The following is an 18100-nucleotide window of genomic DNA, read 5'->3' as shown; positions in this document are numbered from 1 at the left end:
GACATCCAGAGCTTTCCAACAATATATAATAGTTCATACTTTATTCGTAATTAGATGACGTAAACTGGCGCTCAACGACAGTTCCATGCTGCATTCTGGAGTCAAACGCCAGAAACACGTCACGAACCAGAGCTGAACGCCCATAACATATTACAACTTGGCGTTCAACTCCAAGAGAAGTCTCAGCTCGTGGATAGATCAAGCTCAGCCCAAGCACACACCAAGTGGGCCCCGGAAGTGAATTTATACATCAATTATTTACTTCTGTAAACCCTAGTAGCTAGTTTAGTATAAATAGAACTTTTTACTAGTTTATTAGATGTATTGGACTATCTAGTTCTTTTGACCATTCGGTCTTTCATGGAGGCTGGCCATTTGGCCATGCCTGGACCTTCATCACTTATGTATTTTCAACGGTAGAGTTTCTACACACCATAGATTAAGGGTGTGGAGCTCTGCTGTACCTCGAGTTTTAATGCAATTACTACTATTTTCTATTCAATTCGACTTATTCTTATTCTAAGATATTTGTTGCACTTCAACATGATGAATGTGATGATCCGTGACACTCATCATCATTCTCACCTATGAACGTGTGTGACTGACAACCACTTCCGTTCTACCTTAGACCGGGCGCATATCTCTTGGATTCCTTAATCAGAATCTTCGTGGTATAAGCTAGAATTGATGGCGGCATTCATGGGAATCCGGAAAGTCTAACCTTGTCTGTGGTATTCCGAGTAGGATTCCGGAATTGAATGACTGTGACGAGCTTCAAACTCGTGATTGCTGGGCGTGATGACAAACGCAAAAGAATCAAGGGATTCTATTCCAACATGATCGAGAACCGACAGATGATTAGCCGTCCTGTGGCAGAGCATTTGGACCATTTTCACTGAGAGGATGGGATGTAGCCATTGACAACGGTGATACCCTATATACAGCTTGCCATAGAAAGGAGTGACAAAAATTGGATAAAAGCAGTAAGAACGCAGAGATTCAGAAGGAACACAGCACCTCCATACACCTATCTGAAATTCCCACCATTGAACTACATGAGTAACTCTATCTTTATTTTCTATTTAATTTATTATTATTATTCGAAAATCCAATAATCTCTTAATATAGTTAAGTCCGCCTGACTGGGATTTACAAGATGACCATAGCTTGCTTCATACCAACAATCTCTGTGGGATCGACCATTACTCACGTAAGGTATTACTTGGATGACCCAGTACACTTGCTGGTTAGTTGTGCGGAGTTGTGACAAAGTGTGATTTATGTTTGAGAGCACCAAGTCTTTGGAGCCATTGTTGATGATCACAATTTCGCCCACCATGATGCTTGTCAATTAGGCAAACAAGTAAAATCCTCTTTTAAAACAAAATATGGAATTTCAACCAAGAGGCCATTAGAGATGTTACACATTGATCTTTTTGGTCCAACAAGAACTCAAAGTTTAGGAGGTAAACACTATGGTCTAGTGGTGGTAGATGATTACTCTAGATTTGGTTGGGTACTTTTTCTTGCTCATAAAAATGATGCTTTTCATGCTTTCTCAACCCTATGCAAAAGAATTCAAAATGAAAAAGATTTAAAGGTTGCCCATTTGAGAAGTGATCACGGAAAAGAATTTGAAAACCAAGACTTTGAAAAATTCTGTGATGATTTTGGAATTGCTCATAATTTTTCATGCCCTAGAACCCCTCAACAAAATGGGATGGTTGAGAGAAGGAATAGAAGCCTTCAAGAGATGACTAAGGCCATGTTGTGTGAGAATGAGATTCCAAAATTTCTATGGGCAGAAGCTGTAAATACAGCTTGTTATATTTTGAATAGGACCATTATTAGAAAAGGGTTGAAGAAAACTCCTTATGAGCTTTGGAAAGGAACCCCTCCAAATCTTAAGCATTTTCATGTTTTTGCATGCAAATGCTTTGTACTTAACAATAAAGAAAACCTTGGTAAATTTGATCCAAAATCCTATGAAGGGATGTTTGTTGGATACTCCACCACTAGCAAGGCCTATAGAATTTACCTCAAGGAACATATGACCATAGAAGAATCCATACATGTCTTTTTTTGTGATTCTAATTCAATTCCCAGTGCTGTGATAGAAGATGATACAAATTGTGAAGATGTTGTCAACAAGAAAACCAGTGAAGAAAATCCCAAGACTGCTCAAAATGAAGAATCTGTCAGTCCAGTTTTGTCTCGTCAGATTGGAGGAGACATTTCTATTTTATCTCTTGAGCCAGCAAGAGAATCTGAAACAGTAAGACCACTGAAGCTTATCAAAGCTCAACATCACTCCGGAAGCCAAGAGAATAGAAGTCTATGAAGGGTTATCCTCATGACTTTATCATTGGTGATCCCTCTCAAAGTGTAACAACAAGATCCTCAACCAAAAAGCAATCCGAACCAAACAATTTTGCTCTCTTGTCACAAATAGAGCCCAACAATGTAAAACAAGCTCTTGAAGATCCATCATGGGTCAAAGCCATGCAAGAAGAGCTTGCTCAATTTGACAAGAATGAGGTTTGAAAACTAGTACCTCATCCGGATGGTAAGAAGGTAACGGGTACTAAGTGGGTTTTCAAAAATAAATTAGGTGAGGATGGAAAAGTTGTTCGTAACAAGGCTAGATTAGTGGTTCAAGGTTACGATCAAGAAGAGGGTATAGATTTTGATGAGTCTTTTGCTCCGGTAGCGAAAATAGAAGCAATTAGATTGCTTCTTGCCTATGCTGCCCATAAGGGTTTCAAAATATTTCAAATGGATGTTAAATGTGCTTTCCTTAATGGCCTTATTGATAGAGAAGTGTTTGTGGCTCAACCCCCGGTTTTGAAGATAAAGAATTTCCAAACCATGTTTTCAAACTCTCTAAGGCTCTTTATGGCTTTAAACAAGCTCCAAGAGCTTGGTATGAAAGGTTTAGTGCCTTCTTGTTGGAAAATCAATTTCAAAAGGGTACCACGGATACTACTCTATTTATTAAAGCATCTAATGATGATATTCTCTTAGTTCAAGTTTATGTGGATGACATTGTGTTTTGGATCGACCAATGAGTCCTTGTGTGAAGAGTTTGGAAAACTCATGACTAGTGAGTTTGATATGAGTTTAATGGGAGAGCTAACTTTCTTTCTTGGCCTCCAAATTAAACAAACTCCTAGTGGTACTTTTATTCACCAAGGAAAGTATGCTAAAGAGTTAATAAAGAAATTTGGCCTAAAAATTTCCAAACCAATGGGAACTCCAATGCATCCAAACACTAAACTTGAAAAAGATGATAATGGAAAAGATGTGGATGAAACAAGGTATAGAGGAATGATAGAATCACTCATGTACCTTACCTCCTCTAGACTGGATATTATTCAAAGTGTGGGTGTATGCTCAAGATTTCAATCTCACCCGAAAGAATCCCATCTTTCAGCCGTTAAGTGCATCATTATATACATTAAAGGAACTAGTGATTATGGCTTATGGTATCCAAAATCTGATGATTTTTGTGCAGTAAGGTTTTGTGATGTAGATTATGCGGGAGATAGAGTGGATAGAAGGAGTACATTCGGCATGTGTTGCTTCCTTGGAAGCTCACTCAATATGTGGTCAAGCAAAAAGCAACCCACAGTGGCTCTATCCACAGTTGAAGCTGAATATATTTCTGTATCTGCATGTTGTTCACAACTAATTTGGTTAAAAAACGCAGTTGGAAGATTACAAATTAAAGATCAATAGTATACCCTTATTTTGTGATAATATGAGTGCTATAAACATTTCTAAAAATCCTGTTCTGCACTCAAGAACCAAGCACATTGAAATCAAATATCATTTTATTAGAGAATATGTGCAAAAGGGTACTATTGATATTTAATTTGTAAAATTTGAAGGCCAACTTGCTGACATTTTTACAAAACCCCTATGTGAAGATAGATTCTGTTCTTTGAGAAAAAGCTTGGGAATGATAGATTTAAGCTCTATTGATAATTTGTGAATTTTTTGATTCTGTCTGGTTTTGTCTTGTAGGAAAGCAGGAGACAAATTTCAATCTGTGTTGATAGGGCCATGATACAAGGGGGAGATTGGGCAGAAATTAATTCTTTTGGGCCCCACCAAACTTCTTTGACCCTACTCTGACCATTTTGTTAGTTCCTTTCTGTGTGAGTCACAATCTCTTCTTATTGTGTCATCAAATCTTGTTGGAAGAGGATATTGTCAAATTAAATCTTTTCCTTCCTCTAATCCCTTGATTCTAGAAAACCACTTTTCAGTTTTATTTCAAATAAAAGGAAACTTCGTTGGTTAATAACCACTTATTAATGGTCATTAAACTCCCCCCAATTCTCTCTCCACTCCACATTTATTGCGTCCCTAACCTCCCTCCTCCCTCACTCAATTTGGTTATCTTCAATTCTCCATCTTCCACTTCTTCATTTTCTTTATCATGAAAAAGAAAATCGCCCATAGAAAAAGTGAAAGAGTCCTCCTCTCTTAAAAACCTTCCGCACCTCAAACTCACACCCACATACATATCCATTCCACCTCTTCATCCTCTCCATCACCACCATCCAAACACACAGACACAATAAGGACGAAAGTAATTGCAACGAAGACATCTTCAAGGAAGAAGAAGGAGAAGGTTCCCGTGCCTGAAGAAGAAGAATCACACACTTTACCTATCCCATCACCACCGCCATCACCACCAAAGAAAACCATACCCAGACGCAGTACTCAGAAGACTAAAGGGTTTGCCTTAAATAACACCAAGGAGCCAACAAACTTGGAGTCATTGGATTTCAAAAACAAGTTCCACAAATTACACTCCCACTTTGATCCGGCTAGGTTCAACTCATGCGCCTCCTATGAGTTCCATAAGGAGGTCTTGGGAAAACGCCACCTTTGTGCCACCTATTTAGTCAATCTCGACTCACTCACAGACAAAGGGATCAACATTGCTTCTCTATTTGAACTTCTTCAATGGACACCACTACTCCACATTCAGAAACTAGTCTACCCCGGTTTGGTACGTGAATTCTATGCAAATATGCGGTTGATCGATGGCACCATCCACTTCTATGTCAAGAGGGTTCACATAACTCTGAACACTAAGACTATTGGGACGGCCCTAGGCTATAAAGAGGAGGGGCCAGGTTGGAGTCACCTATAAGATTGTTCTGTAACACATTTGTGAAAACCTATCCGGCTTGGATGGCACAACTCCGACCCACAAAGCCCTCGTCCCTACAAACTCTCTGCTCCACAGGATCATCACTCACATTCTGACCCCTCAAAGTGGTTTCCATAACAGAGTAACCTTCTCTGACTCTCTCATACTTTTTGCTCTTGTTACATCTACTCCTATATCATTTGGTTACCTTATGATCAGACACATGTGGGAATCAGTTAAAAGCACCAAAAAGGCGAATTCGCCTTATGGCATGCTTTTAACGAGTATTTTTGAATATTTTAAAGTTGATCTCCTAAATGAAGCTATAGAAAATAAGGTATCTATGATCAAAGGAGGAGGAACTATGAAGGGAACCAAGGGGAAGAAATCAGGAGCCTCGGATAGTGACTTTGAGAGTCAGCCTGAGTCTTTCAAAACCACAGAATCAATTAAAGAAATTCTCATTAAATTCACCAACATGTCGGAGCTAATGGTACAATCCTATAAGGCAGCCCGCAAGCTAGCCTTTGAACATGAAAGGGCTTAGGCGAGGTGCAAGGATAGGGTGAGTTTGATGTTGGAGAGCTTTGAGGAGGAGTTGGGTGCTGCTAGTGAAGAAGAGGCTGATGAATCCGAGTTCCACTTATCCGATGATTAATCTCTGTTTCTTTTATTTTTCGTTGATATTTGGCTTGTTTCGGCTCAATCTGATACTGTAGTAGTTATTTTGGTACTTTAAACCTATAACTCTGTGATACACTCTGGATACTTTGGGTATATTTTGGATATTCTATTTGCTATGTCATCTTTTGCAGGTGTCCCTTGGTGCCAAAAGGGGGATAAAATGCTGGAAAATTGAAATTAACAAAACAGGGGATTAAATCCTTTTATGGATTCATGATCACCCTTGTTTCATTATCTTGTTGTGATGATATAGTTGATGTTGATAATGCATCAGTTCTATCTTGATTGCTGCTGCTTGATGTTTGTGACCTGTTTGATTTATCTTGGTAAAATATTACTGTGTTTGTGATGCACTTGATTCATTTGATTTACCTTGATAAAAATGTTTGTTGTTTTGGACTTATTTTTGCCAGTTCCTTTAAGCTATGATATAAAAATAAAGCTTGATAGTTGCTATAGTTTGAAATGATCAAGCTTGATCAGAAATATTTTCCTTGCTATGATTAATTTGCTCTGATTTGTTAATTGAAAAATATTCTCAAAATAGCTTGAACAGCAATCTCTTGAAACATAAAAAATATGTTTGGTTGATATGAACTCAATTGCTTTGCATGAGTTTGAGTAGAAAATCAAATTATTGATAATAAATGAGTTTTGATTATCATTCAATTTTGCTCATAAATCAAGCCATTCAACATTACAAAATTATATATGTTGAATAACATTGTTGCCTTAGGCTTGATAAAAATTGTTACAGGTATAAAACTTCCCTTGGTAAAGTAGCATACCTTTAGGGGGAGCCATGTGACAATTAGAAAGGGGGAGAAATACTAATCTTCAAAGGGAGTACTCAATACTCTAATCTTTAATCTCTTTCCATTTTAATTTTTAATAATGTTTGTCATCAAGGAGGAGATTAATGAGTTTGGAAAACTCTAATTTAAATTAGTGATGATCAAACATTATTAATGTGATTAATTGCAAAATTATTAGTTGTTTTTAATTTACAAATGTTGATTTAAATAATTTTGCTATGCAGGATTTTAATTGGGCCGAAAATAAAGGAAATCTACAATAAGCCCAGTTTGATTAAAAATATTCAGCATTCATACAAATGGTTTTAATCATTGTGGCTGAATTGATTTGGGCCAGTCTGAATTATTGCAAGCCTAATATGCTTATAATCACTCAGCCTTGTTCAAAATGTGCTATATTAAGTGGTTGAAACAGTTTGTGTTTAATTGGGCCAGAACCATGTTAAACTAAGCCCAAAATTGAATTGCTTGCTGGAGGCAAGCTTGCATGATCCGAAACCATTAAGCAAAGAAAGCAAAATTTCATTGCCTCCAACGGATTTCATCTTTTACCATATGGTGGAATTCAAATTTCATTAAAGTGAAGTTAATGCATACCTTGGAACAATGAGAGAGAAATTGATTTGATGAGAATCATCAATGCTACACGCTACTCAGCAAAGGGAAATAAAAGCAACTCATTTTAATTAGTTTATTCAAACACCTTTAATTGCTTTTCTTCCTACTCTCTCTTCTCTCTCTATTTGCTTCTCACTTTCGGTCATATCACAGCAGCAACCATGGAAGCTAAAGCTAGCAACCGAAGAGAAGAAGAAGCATGCTACAAGACCATCACAATGATGGCAAGAAAAAGAAAACATAAAGTATGTAGTGGCTAAGATCTTCAACCATGAATGGTAAGATTTGGTGAAGAGATCTTGGCTTCTCCATACCAAAAATGAATGATGAAGATTTTGGTCAGAGGAAGATCTCAGGGATGGCTCATCTCTGCTTTTGAGTTCACCCATCACAGAAGGTAGCTAAGGTGGATACGTGAAGGAGGAATCAAAAGTAGACCAGGAGGAGTTGTCATGCATCATGAAGAATCAAGGGCTAGGAGTTTATCTTGGAGTGCAAGGCAAGATGGATGGCTCTAATTGGTGATGATTGATGACCAAGGAAGAACCAGAGGTAATTGCATGTTGGTTATTACATTCGGTTACGTCTCCTCTCTCTGTAGTCGAACTGGTTTTGCATGAAGAAAAAGAAGTTTAGCTTGGTTCTTTTGGTTTCAACTGTGGAGGCTTCTCCCTCTATAAATAGGGTGAACAACCAGGGCTTGAAGCAAGGAGCAAGGAGTGAGAGTGCAAGGCACAGAGTTCTCAGAGCTAACTAAGCTAACATATGTTCTTCTCCTTTAATGTATTCTGTTTTCTATTTTTTGTTTAATTTTGTCATGTCTTGAGTCTCATGAAAAAAGGCAAACAGTGAGGTTTGTATGAAAAATCCATAGAGCGGAAAAAAGGTAGAGAGTGCAAAATTAAAAGAAAAAGCCATAGATGTCCTTAGAGTTCTTTTGTACATCTGTGTTGTGTTTCATGATTCTGTGGGAATCTTCTTGTAAGTTGGGTTAGCACTTTACAGTTGAAGCTTGGCAGTGACAAAGTCAAGTTCAGTTTTGGATTTAGATTCTGGACTTGTCCTGGATAGGAAGGATAGTTCCTATGGAGAATTGGTGTCTGTAATCAAGAAGATTATAGTGAAATTCCATCATTGTTGTGATGGAGACTAGATGTAGGCTGCACTGCACTTAGCAGCTGAACCAGGATATATCTGGGTATAATTTTCTCTCTCTTCTACTCCGTTTCTGTTTCTACTGCATAGGAGATAAAACTGAAAAAAATCTCGTGTCAGTTCACAAGATAAAAAGAAAAAGTCTTGTGGCTGGGTACGAGACAAAAATCAAAAAGTCTCCAGAAGTTGTTTCAAAGACCAGCAAGTGTTATTAAGTGAAAAAGGGGCTAAGATTCAACCCCCCTCTCTTAGCCACTGATAAACATTATATATATATATATATATATATATATATATATATATATATATATATATATATATATATATATATACTTTTTTTTAAAGTTTTTTTAGGGGAAAAGTAAACATAACTTATCAATGCACATGGATTTTCTTTTATTTTTCTGGTCTTTCGTGAGTAGGTACCCAAATTCCCAATATTTTATCAAAGTAAAAACATAACACATTCCTTTATTAACACATGTTCCCACTTTTTCCCCACACTTAGTTGATACACAATCTCTATCTTAAGCTAACCAAAGATTCAATTGGGGGTATTTAATTGTTTTTCCGCTTAAGGCTAGTGATGTGGTAAAATATAGAACAAATGGGGATTAAAAGGCTCAAAGTGGCTAACAAAGGTAAATGGAAGGGTATGTTATTTGGGATAAGTGAGCTAATAATCAAATAATGACCTCAATCATATACATGCATTTAAATACTATTAAACATTGGACATATAGACTGAAACAAAATATAGATTACAATCATAGAGAAGAAAACACACAAGAATAAAATGTTATGGTTAAATAATGTAATCATATAATTAAGCTCAAGTCTCACATGTTATGTGTTCTAGCTTAAAACCATGTTCTAATTTACAATCTTCAAACAAGTTTTAACACAAAGGTTTTGATTTAAATTAGTGAAATTTTTAAAAAATATGGTCTTAAAAAGAAACTTATTGTTTTTTTTTTCAACCAAATAGAACATGCATGAAAATACTTATTACTATGCAATCTATCCTATCCTAACAAAAGAAAAAATAACTTATTGGTGTTAAGAAAAAAAATTACCTCCGAAAGTCTGGTGCTGACCGACCTCCCCACACTTAAGGCTTGACACTGTCCTCGGTGCCATCGGTCAGGAACAAAGGGGACTGGTAGCAGTGTCTCCACAATTGGGACCGTCATGGTTCCCTGTGCTGGTAAATGAAGTGGAGTCCGGGGTGTCTGGGTCTTTTTCAGGTGGGTGGTTACCAACAAGCAGCTTCTTGAGGTATGTGAATCGGCGCTGGTTACGGCGCTCCCTTAGCTTTGCCTTTCGGTCTTGTCGGTCCAACATCTCAAGTATCTGATGGAGCAGTTGATTTATGGAAGGTGGTTGTGGTGTGAAAGGAGAAGGAATATCTCTGGCCGGGTCTGTAGTCTGGTTGGTAGTGGCTGTTGAGAGTCTGATGTACTTTCTGTTGGGGACATACTGATCATCCCGTGGAAGTATTACTCTGGTGTCTCCAGCTCTGTAAGAGACTCCGGCTGCTGAAACTAGATCTGAAACCAAGGCGGGAAAAGGTAAGTTGTCTACAATTTGTACGTGTCCCATGGCATGCCAGATGTGTCTTGGTAAGTTGAGAGACTGGTCTGTAAGGATACACCAGAGGAGAACGGCCATGTCTGCAGTGAAGAAAGACTCGTGAGTGCTCAGAAAGACATAGTGGGACATGATTTGTGCCCACACTCGAGCCTCCAAGGTAAGTGCTGAAGCCAATATTCCCTTAGGTCAGGATCGATGGTATCCATAGATCCATCTGCTGCCAGGTTGTGCTATAACTCTGAGAACGGCGTCCCAGTCAAATTGGTATGTCTGGCGTTTGGATGAGGCTTCTTGGAATGCGTCCAATCTTTTTGGAGTAAGGGGGAGATCTAAAGCTCGCTGAATGGCCTCTTCAGTTATGGAGACTTGCTTCTGACGGACATAGACAGACTGCAGGGTTGGCATGTGAAAATTGGAGTAGAATTCAACTATCCATGAGAGATTAACCTGCCGTGGCTGTCTTCGTAAGAATCCCTATTGTCTACGCTCAATCCGAAGCTCTACAAAGTCAACAATGTGTGTCGGGAGGATGAGTAGGTGCTCATTGTTATAGTTTCACTCAACTAGGATGGGAAACATTTGCTCACAGTAGCGGTTAGTAAACCGCGCAGTGTTCCTTGCTGGAAAGGCTTTTTCTATTTCATTGACCTTAATGATCCTCTTGGCCCTCTTTGTTGTTGGTTTGACTACTGTTGAGGATGGTTCTGCAGTTAGCGCTCTTTTTGTCCCCCTTTTTTTTGCCGGTGGTTTGGAATAGCATTTTCTTTACCCTTCTTGGTGGCCATCCTGAAAAGGGAAAAGGAAAGTTACATTTAAAGCTAAGGGTTAAAGCAAGGAAGAACATAATACAAGTGATAATCAATGCCAAGGTAATGAAGATGTTGTGAACACATGGTCACGATTACATGTGATCAGTTCATCAATGGAAATATAGCAAGTGCCTGGTATGGCAAGTAAATGCAAGATGTTTATTATTGCTGGAAAGCTCTGGATGTGTACTTTCAAACGCCGTTGAGAGCGCGCCATTTGGAGTTCTGTAGCTCCAGAAAATCCATTTCGAGTGCAGGGAGGTCAGATTCCAACAGCATCAGCAGTTCTTTTGTCAGCCTTTTTCAGAGTTTTGCTCAAGTCCCTCAATTTCAGCCAGAAATTACCTGAAATCACAGAAAAACATACAAACTCATAGTAAAGTCCAGAAATGTGAATTTAACATAAAAACTAATGAAAACATCCCTAAAAGTAGCTTGAATTTACTAAAAACTACCTAAAAATAATGCCAAAAAGCGTATAAATTATCCGCTCATCAAAGGTCCTGCAAATCATGCTGGGCAAGAGAGGAGAGTTCTAGGCTCGTACATCAATCCAAACTCAGGAAACTGTGGAAGTAGCATCCAAAAGCCCACCATACATGCCAACAACTTTGAACTAAAACCCCAGCTCATCACCCTTGTTCAGAATAACTGCTCATTTGGAGGAAGTGCCCAAGAAGACCCCAATCAACATCTAACCACCTTCATGAGAATATGTGACACTGTGAAGTCTAATAAAGTCTACCCGGATGTCTATAGGCTGCTTTAGTTCCCTTTTTCACTCAGGGACAAAGCATCCACGTGGCTGGAGTCTTTCCCAAAGGAGAGCTTAACAAATTGAGAAGATGTGGTGAACAAATTTTTGGCAAGATTCTACCCTCCTCAAAGAATTAACAGGCTGAGAGCTGAGTTGCAAACTTTCAGGCAACAAAATGGTGAAACTCTCTATGAGGCATGTGAGAAGTTCAAGGACTTAACAAGAAGATGCCCACCAGACATATTCAATGAATGGGTTCAACTTCACATTTTCTATGAAGGTCTTTCTTATGAGTCAAAGAAAGCTGTAGACCATTCATCAAGGGGCTCTCTAAACAAGAAAAAAAACCATTGAAGAAGCCATAGATGTCATTGAAATGGTAGCTGAGAATGACTACTTCTATGCTTCTGAAAGAAGCAACACTCAAGGAATAATAGAGCTAAATCACATGGATGCATTGCTGGCTCAAAATAAGATGATCACCAAGCAGCTAGCAGATCTTACCAAGAAGGTGGAAGAAAACCAAGTTGCACCAGCCATCACTTTATCACCAGCTCAAAAAAGAGTGAATGTAGTAGAAGAAGGTGACTGGGAACAAGCCAATTATGTTGGGAACTCACCTAGATAAATCCATGATCCATACTAAAAAACTTACAATTCTGGATGGAGAAATCACCTTAACTTTGGATGGGGAAATCAACAAGACCAAGGCTAAGATCAGAGACGCTACAACCACAATCCCAACAATAATGTAACCCACCAACATACCTCACAGAGATCCTATCACCACCCTTCTCAACCACCTAATCTCAACCCACCATCATTAACCGAGGATAGACTTTCCAAAATTGAGACTCTACTTGAAGACATATGCAAAGAAGTCCAAGACAACAAGGTATTTAAGGATGAAGTGTGAGCTAATATCAAAAACCAAGGGGAAACCATCAAGAGACTAGAATCCCAAGTAGGGTATCTATCTCAACAGTTTCCCAAACCCACTGATGGATTTCCCAGTGACACAAAGAAGAATCCAAGAGGAGAAACAAGGAAGGTCAGGTAGGAAGAATGCAAGATGATCACCACAAGTGATGAGAGAAGTGTGGAGGAAGTAGACACACAAACAGAACACCTCCAAGACAGTCCAAAGGAAAATCATGAAAAAAGAAACCATGCACCCCAATCCACACTCAGGAAAGAGATAAAGAAAAGGGAGGTCCTGAACCCATATGCACCCTTTCCCCAAAGGCTCAAGGGTGGTGCAGCAGGGAGAATGTATTCAAGGTTCCTCGACATGTTTGCATCTCTTGATGTAAATATACCATTCATTAAGGCCCTCTAGCAAATGCCCTCCTACATCAAGTATATAAAGGATCTACTAGCCAAAAAGAGTTTATTGAAGGGTGGACAAACAACAAAGATGAACAGGGAGTGCAGTGCTCTTATCCAAACAGGGCCACCTACAAAGAAGAAGGACCCAGGGAGTTTCCACATTCCTTGTGCTATAGGAGAGATAATGTTTGATAAAATGCTCTGTGACCTAGGAGCAAGCATCAACTTAATGCCTCTGTTCCTTATGAAAAAGCTCCAAATCAATGAGCTAACACCCACAGACGTAATCATCAAACTGGCTGACAAAACCCAAAAATAGCCAATAGGAGTGGTTGAAAACGTATTAGTGAAGGTTGGGAACTACTTCCTACCCACAGACTTTGTTATCCTGGAAATGGAAGAGAATCCCAATCACCCCATCATTCTGGGAAGACCATTCTTAGCCACAGCCAGAGCACTTATAGATGTGGAGTGAGGAGAGCTAGTATTGAGAATACATGATGAGCAGCTCACCTTTAATGTTTTCAAACCCTCACAAGAAGCAGATCATGATAACAAAAAGTCAACAGAAGAGCACAAGAAAGAGCTGATGGAAGAGGCAAGCATGGGAACACAAGTACCAAACCTAGACATCCCCATTGGTGACAACCAATGTGATCAAAAGGAGCAACACCCAAGTGTAATCCAAAAGGAACCAGACTCACCCGAGTCATATGAGACAAGCAACAAAACTTTTCTCAAAGAGAAAACCACAAGTAGCAAAGTGACATCAAGGGACACAAGAAAAAAAGTCCCAAGGGGATGGAAAAATAAGAAGATCCCTACAGAAGATTTCTCTCCAGGAGATGAAGTGGTCTCCACCTACTTTCCATCTATACCACCCCATCTCCCCACCATTCCATCTCAGCTGCCTCCAGTATACACCATTAACAAAATCTTGTCCTTAGAACATGTGGAGCTTCTTAACAAAATCAATGGAAACAGGTTCATTGCAAGAGGAGAAGATTTGAGGCACTACCAACCACCCTAACAGAGGCCGAACGTCAAGCTAATGACACTAAAGAAGCGCTTCATGGGAGGCAACCCATGTTTTTTACCTTCTCTTTCTAATCTCTAATAGTAGTAATAAAGCAAAGTTCATGGATTCTAAATCAACTTCGACAAACAATATAAGAATCCTTACATGCAACATATAGTACATGATAAGTTTGGTGTTCAAGGCACACCAAGAAGGGCTTGAACACACTTCATGATATGAGATTCTTTTCGAATCTTGTTGCACCATATGATCACAAACAAGTTTGGTGTACCAACGTTGCATGCATGAGAAAATGAGTGGTGGATTGATTTGTATCCATGAAAAGCATTTAGTTATTTAGTTATTCTAAAAACAAAAGAAAAAAGATTTTAACAGTAGCTATCATACATTTTAATTTGCCCCACCAAAAATTTAATTGACTTTTTGCATTTCTTTTGTCTTGTATAGGAAATCAAAAAGGGGATTGGTGGTACTTGATAGGAAAACTAAAGAAAGGAGGTTCGGCCACTATACTAAGGAAACCTCACACCTGTCTTCAAGGGGAGTGTCTTGGGAAGTGCTGCCATGCAATATTGGGAGTTGGATAGCCTTGGAGACCGAACCAAGACCCTCATAAAAGAAGTGATTCTTGTGCTCATCCAATGCCAAGCCCCAACCGTCCATCATTAAGCAACACCATCAATCCACACCCTTCAATCATTTACCATCCCCTATATGAACTCATTCACACAACATCCTTCTATTTCAATTCTTCACCTTCGAAACATACATTGTACACTCCATTCTCCACCAAGGGTTTTCATACACCCCCATAGTCACATCTTGTGAGCAACAAACATATCAACCATCACCCATGGCATCGTCTAGCTCTAAAAGGCGAAAGGGGAAGGAACCTATAGAGCAGCCTCCATTTGATGAAAAGAAATTTAGAACCTTTTACCATGCACTACAATTTGGGTGGATGGCTGGTGGACGAAATTGTGATTCGTTCTCTTTGTATTTGCATGAGATTTATTTAATGGCTCTTTGCTATGTGTGGACACAACTCCGTTCAACTTAACCAGCAAGTGTACTGGGTCATCCAAGTAATACCTTACATGAGTAAGGGTCGATCCCACAGAGATTGTTGGTATGAAGCAAGCTATGGTCATCTTGTAAATCTCAGTCAGGCGGATAGTAATTGATTATGAATTTCGAAAATTAATAGTAAATAATAAACATAAAATAAAGATAAAGTTACTCATGTATTTCCATGGTGGGAATTTCAGATAGGTGTATGGAGATGCTGTGTTCCTTCTGAATCTCTGCTTTCCTACTGCTCTCATTACAGTTTTCTTACATCATTCCTTTCCATGGCAAGCTGTATGTAGGGAATCACCATTGTCAATGGCTACATCCCATCCTCTCAGTGAAAATGGTCCAAATGCTCTGTCACAGCACGGCTAATCATCTGTCGGTTCTCAATCAGGTTGGAATAGAATCCCTTGATTCTTTTGCGTCTGTCATTAACGCCCAGCCTTCAGGAGTTTGAAGCTCGTCACAGTCATTCAATCCCGGAATCCTACTCGGAATACCACAGACAAGGTTAGACTTTCCGGATTCCCATGAATGCCGCCATCAATTCTAGCTTATACCACGAAGATTCTGATTAAGGAATCCAAGAGATATGCGCCCGGTCTAAGGTAGAACGGAAGTGGTTGTCAGTCACGCGCGTTCATAGGTGAGAATGATGATGAGTGTCACGGATCATCACATTCATCAAGTTGAAGTGCAACGAATATCTTAGAATAGGAATCAAGAGAATTTAATAGAAAATAATAGTAATTGCATTAAAACTTGAGGTACAGCAGAGCTTTACACCCTTAATCTATGGTGTGTAGAAACTCCACCGTTGAAAATACATAAGTGAAAGGTTCAGGCATGGCCGAATGGCCAGCTTCCATGGTCTAAGGACTAGGCGTCCAGAGATGTCTAATACACTAGTAAAAAGTCCTATTTATAATAAACTAGCTACTAGGGTTTACATGAGTAAGTAATTGATGCATAAATCCACTTCTGGGGCCCACTTGGTGTATGTTTGGGCTGAGCTTGATCTATCCACGAGCTGAGGCTTCTCTTGGAGTTGAACGCCAAGTTGTAACGTGTTTTGGGCGTTCAACTCTGGGTTGTGACGTGTTTCTGGAGTTTGACTCCAGACAGCAACATGGAACTGGCGTTGAGCGCCAGTTTACGTCGTCAATTCCCGAATAAAGTATGAACTATTATATATTTCTGGAAAGCTCTGAATGTCTACTTTCCAACGCCATTGAGAGCGCGCCATTTGGAGTTCTGTAGCTCCAGAAAAGCTATTTCGAGTGCAGGGAGGTCTGATTCCAACAGCATCAGCAGTCCTTTGTCAGCCTTGCTTTCAGAGTTTTGCTCAGGTCCCTCAATTTCAGTCAGACTTTACCTGAAATCATAGAAAAATGCACAAACTCATAGTAAAGTCCAGAAATGTGAATTTAACATAAAAACTAATGAAAACATCCCTAAAAGTAGCTTGAACTTACTAAAAACTACCTAAAAACAATGCCAAAAAGCGTATAAATTATCCGCTCATCACAACACCAAACTTAAATTGTTGCTTGTCCCCAAGCAACTGAAAATTAATTAGGATAAAAAAGAAGAGAATATATTATAAATCCCAAAAATATCAATGAATATTAATTCTAATTAGATGAGCGGGACTTGTAGCTTTTTGCTTCTGAACAGTTTTGGCATCTCACTTTTTCCTTTGAAGTTCAGAATGATTGGCTTCTCTAGGAACTTAGATTTTCGGATAGTGTTATTGACTTTCCTAGTTAAGTATGTTGGTTCTTGAACACAGCTACGTTTATGAGTCTTGGCCGTGGCCCTAAGCACTTTGTTTTCCAGTATTACCACCGGATACATAAATGCCACAGACACATAACTGGGTGAACCTTTTCAGATTGTGACTCAGCTTTGCTAGAGTCCCCAGTTAGTGGTGTCCAGAGCTCTTAAGCACACTTTTTTGCTTTGGATCACGGCTTAACCACCCAGTCTCAAGCTTTTCACTTGGACCTGCATGCCACAAGCACATGGTTAGGGACAACTAGAATTAGCCGCTTAGGCCTGGATTTTATTTCCTTGGGCCCTCCTATCCATTGATGCTCAAAGCCTTGGATCCTTTTTACCCTTGCCTTTTGGTTTTAAGGGCTATTGGCTTTTTCTGCTTGCTTTTTTCTTTTTCTTTCTATTTTTTTCGCCAATTTTTTTTCGCAAGCCATTGCTTTTTCACTGCTTTTTCTTGCTTCAAGAATCAATTTTATGATTTTTCAGATCATCAACAACATTTCCCTTTGTTCATCATTCTTTCAAGAGCCAACAGTTTTAACATTCATAAACAACAAGATAAAAAATATGCATTGTTTAAGCATTCATTCAGAAAACAAAAAGTATTGTCACCACATCAATATAATTGAACTAAATTCAAGGATAAATTCGAAATTCATGTACTTCTTGTTCTTTTGAATTAAAAACATTTTTTCATTTAAGATAGGTGAATGATTAATGGAATTATTCATAACTTTAAGACATAGTTACTAAACACTAATGATCATGAAGGAGAGACACAAAACATAAATGAACACAACATAAAAACCGAAAAAGCAGAAAGAAATAAGAACAAGGAATGAATCCACCTTAGTGGCGTCTTCTTCTTGAAGGACCAACAATGTCCTTAAGCTCTTCTATGTCCCTTCCTTGCCTTTGTTGCTCCTCCCTCATTGCTCTTTGATCTTCTCTTATTTCATGGAGAATGATGGAGTGCTCATGATGTTCCACCCTTAATTGTTCCACATTGTAGCTCAAATCTTCTAAGGAAGTGTTGAGTTGTTCCCAATAGTTGTTGGGAGGAAAGTGCATCTCTTGAGGCATCTCAGGGATTTCTTGATGATGAGCTTCCTCATGCATCTCTTGAGATCCGTGGAGGGTCTCTCTTGCTTGCTCCATCCTCTTCTTGGTGATGGGCTTATCCTCTTCAATGGGGATGTCTCCTTCTATGATAACTCCAGCTGAGTAACATAGATGGCAAATAAGGTGAGAAAAAGCTAGCCTTGCCATGGTGGAGGGCTT

General features: G+C 39.0%; 1 non-coding gene across 1 annotated transcript; it reads right to left on the bottom strand.

The window, feature by feature from the left end:
• Positions 1 to 11736: 11736 nt before the first annotated feature.
• LOC112793404 (small nucleolar RNA R71) lies at positions 11737 to 11840 on the bottom strand. The gene has a single exon (XR_003198097.1). It is a non-coding gene; the product is annotated as a small nucleolar RNA R71 (small nucleolar RNA).
• Positions 11841 to 18100: the final 6260 nt, after the last annotated feature.

Source organism: Arachis hypogaea, chromosome 3 (genome assembly GCF_003086295.3).
Source record: "Arachis hypogaea cultivar Tifrunner chromosome 3, arahy.Tifrunner.gnm2.J5K5, whole genome shotgun sequence".
Taxonomy (NCBI): domain Eukaryota; kingdom Viridiplantae; phylum Streptophyta; class Magnoliopsida; order Fabales; family Fabaceae; genus Arachis; species Arachis hypogaea.
This window is presented reverse-complemented; position numbering and strand designations above follow the sequence as displayed.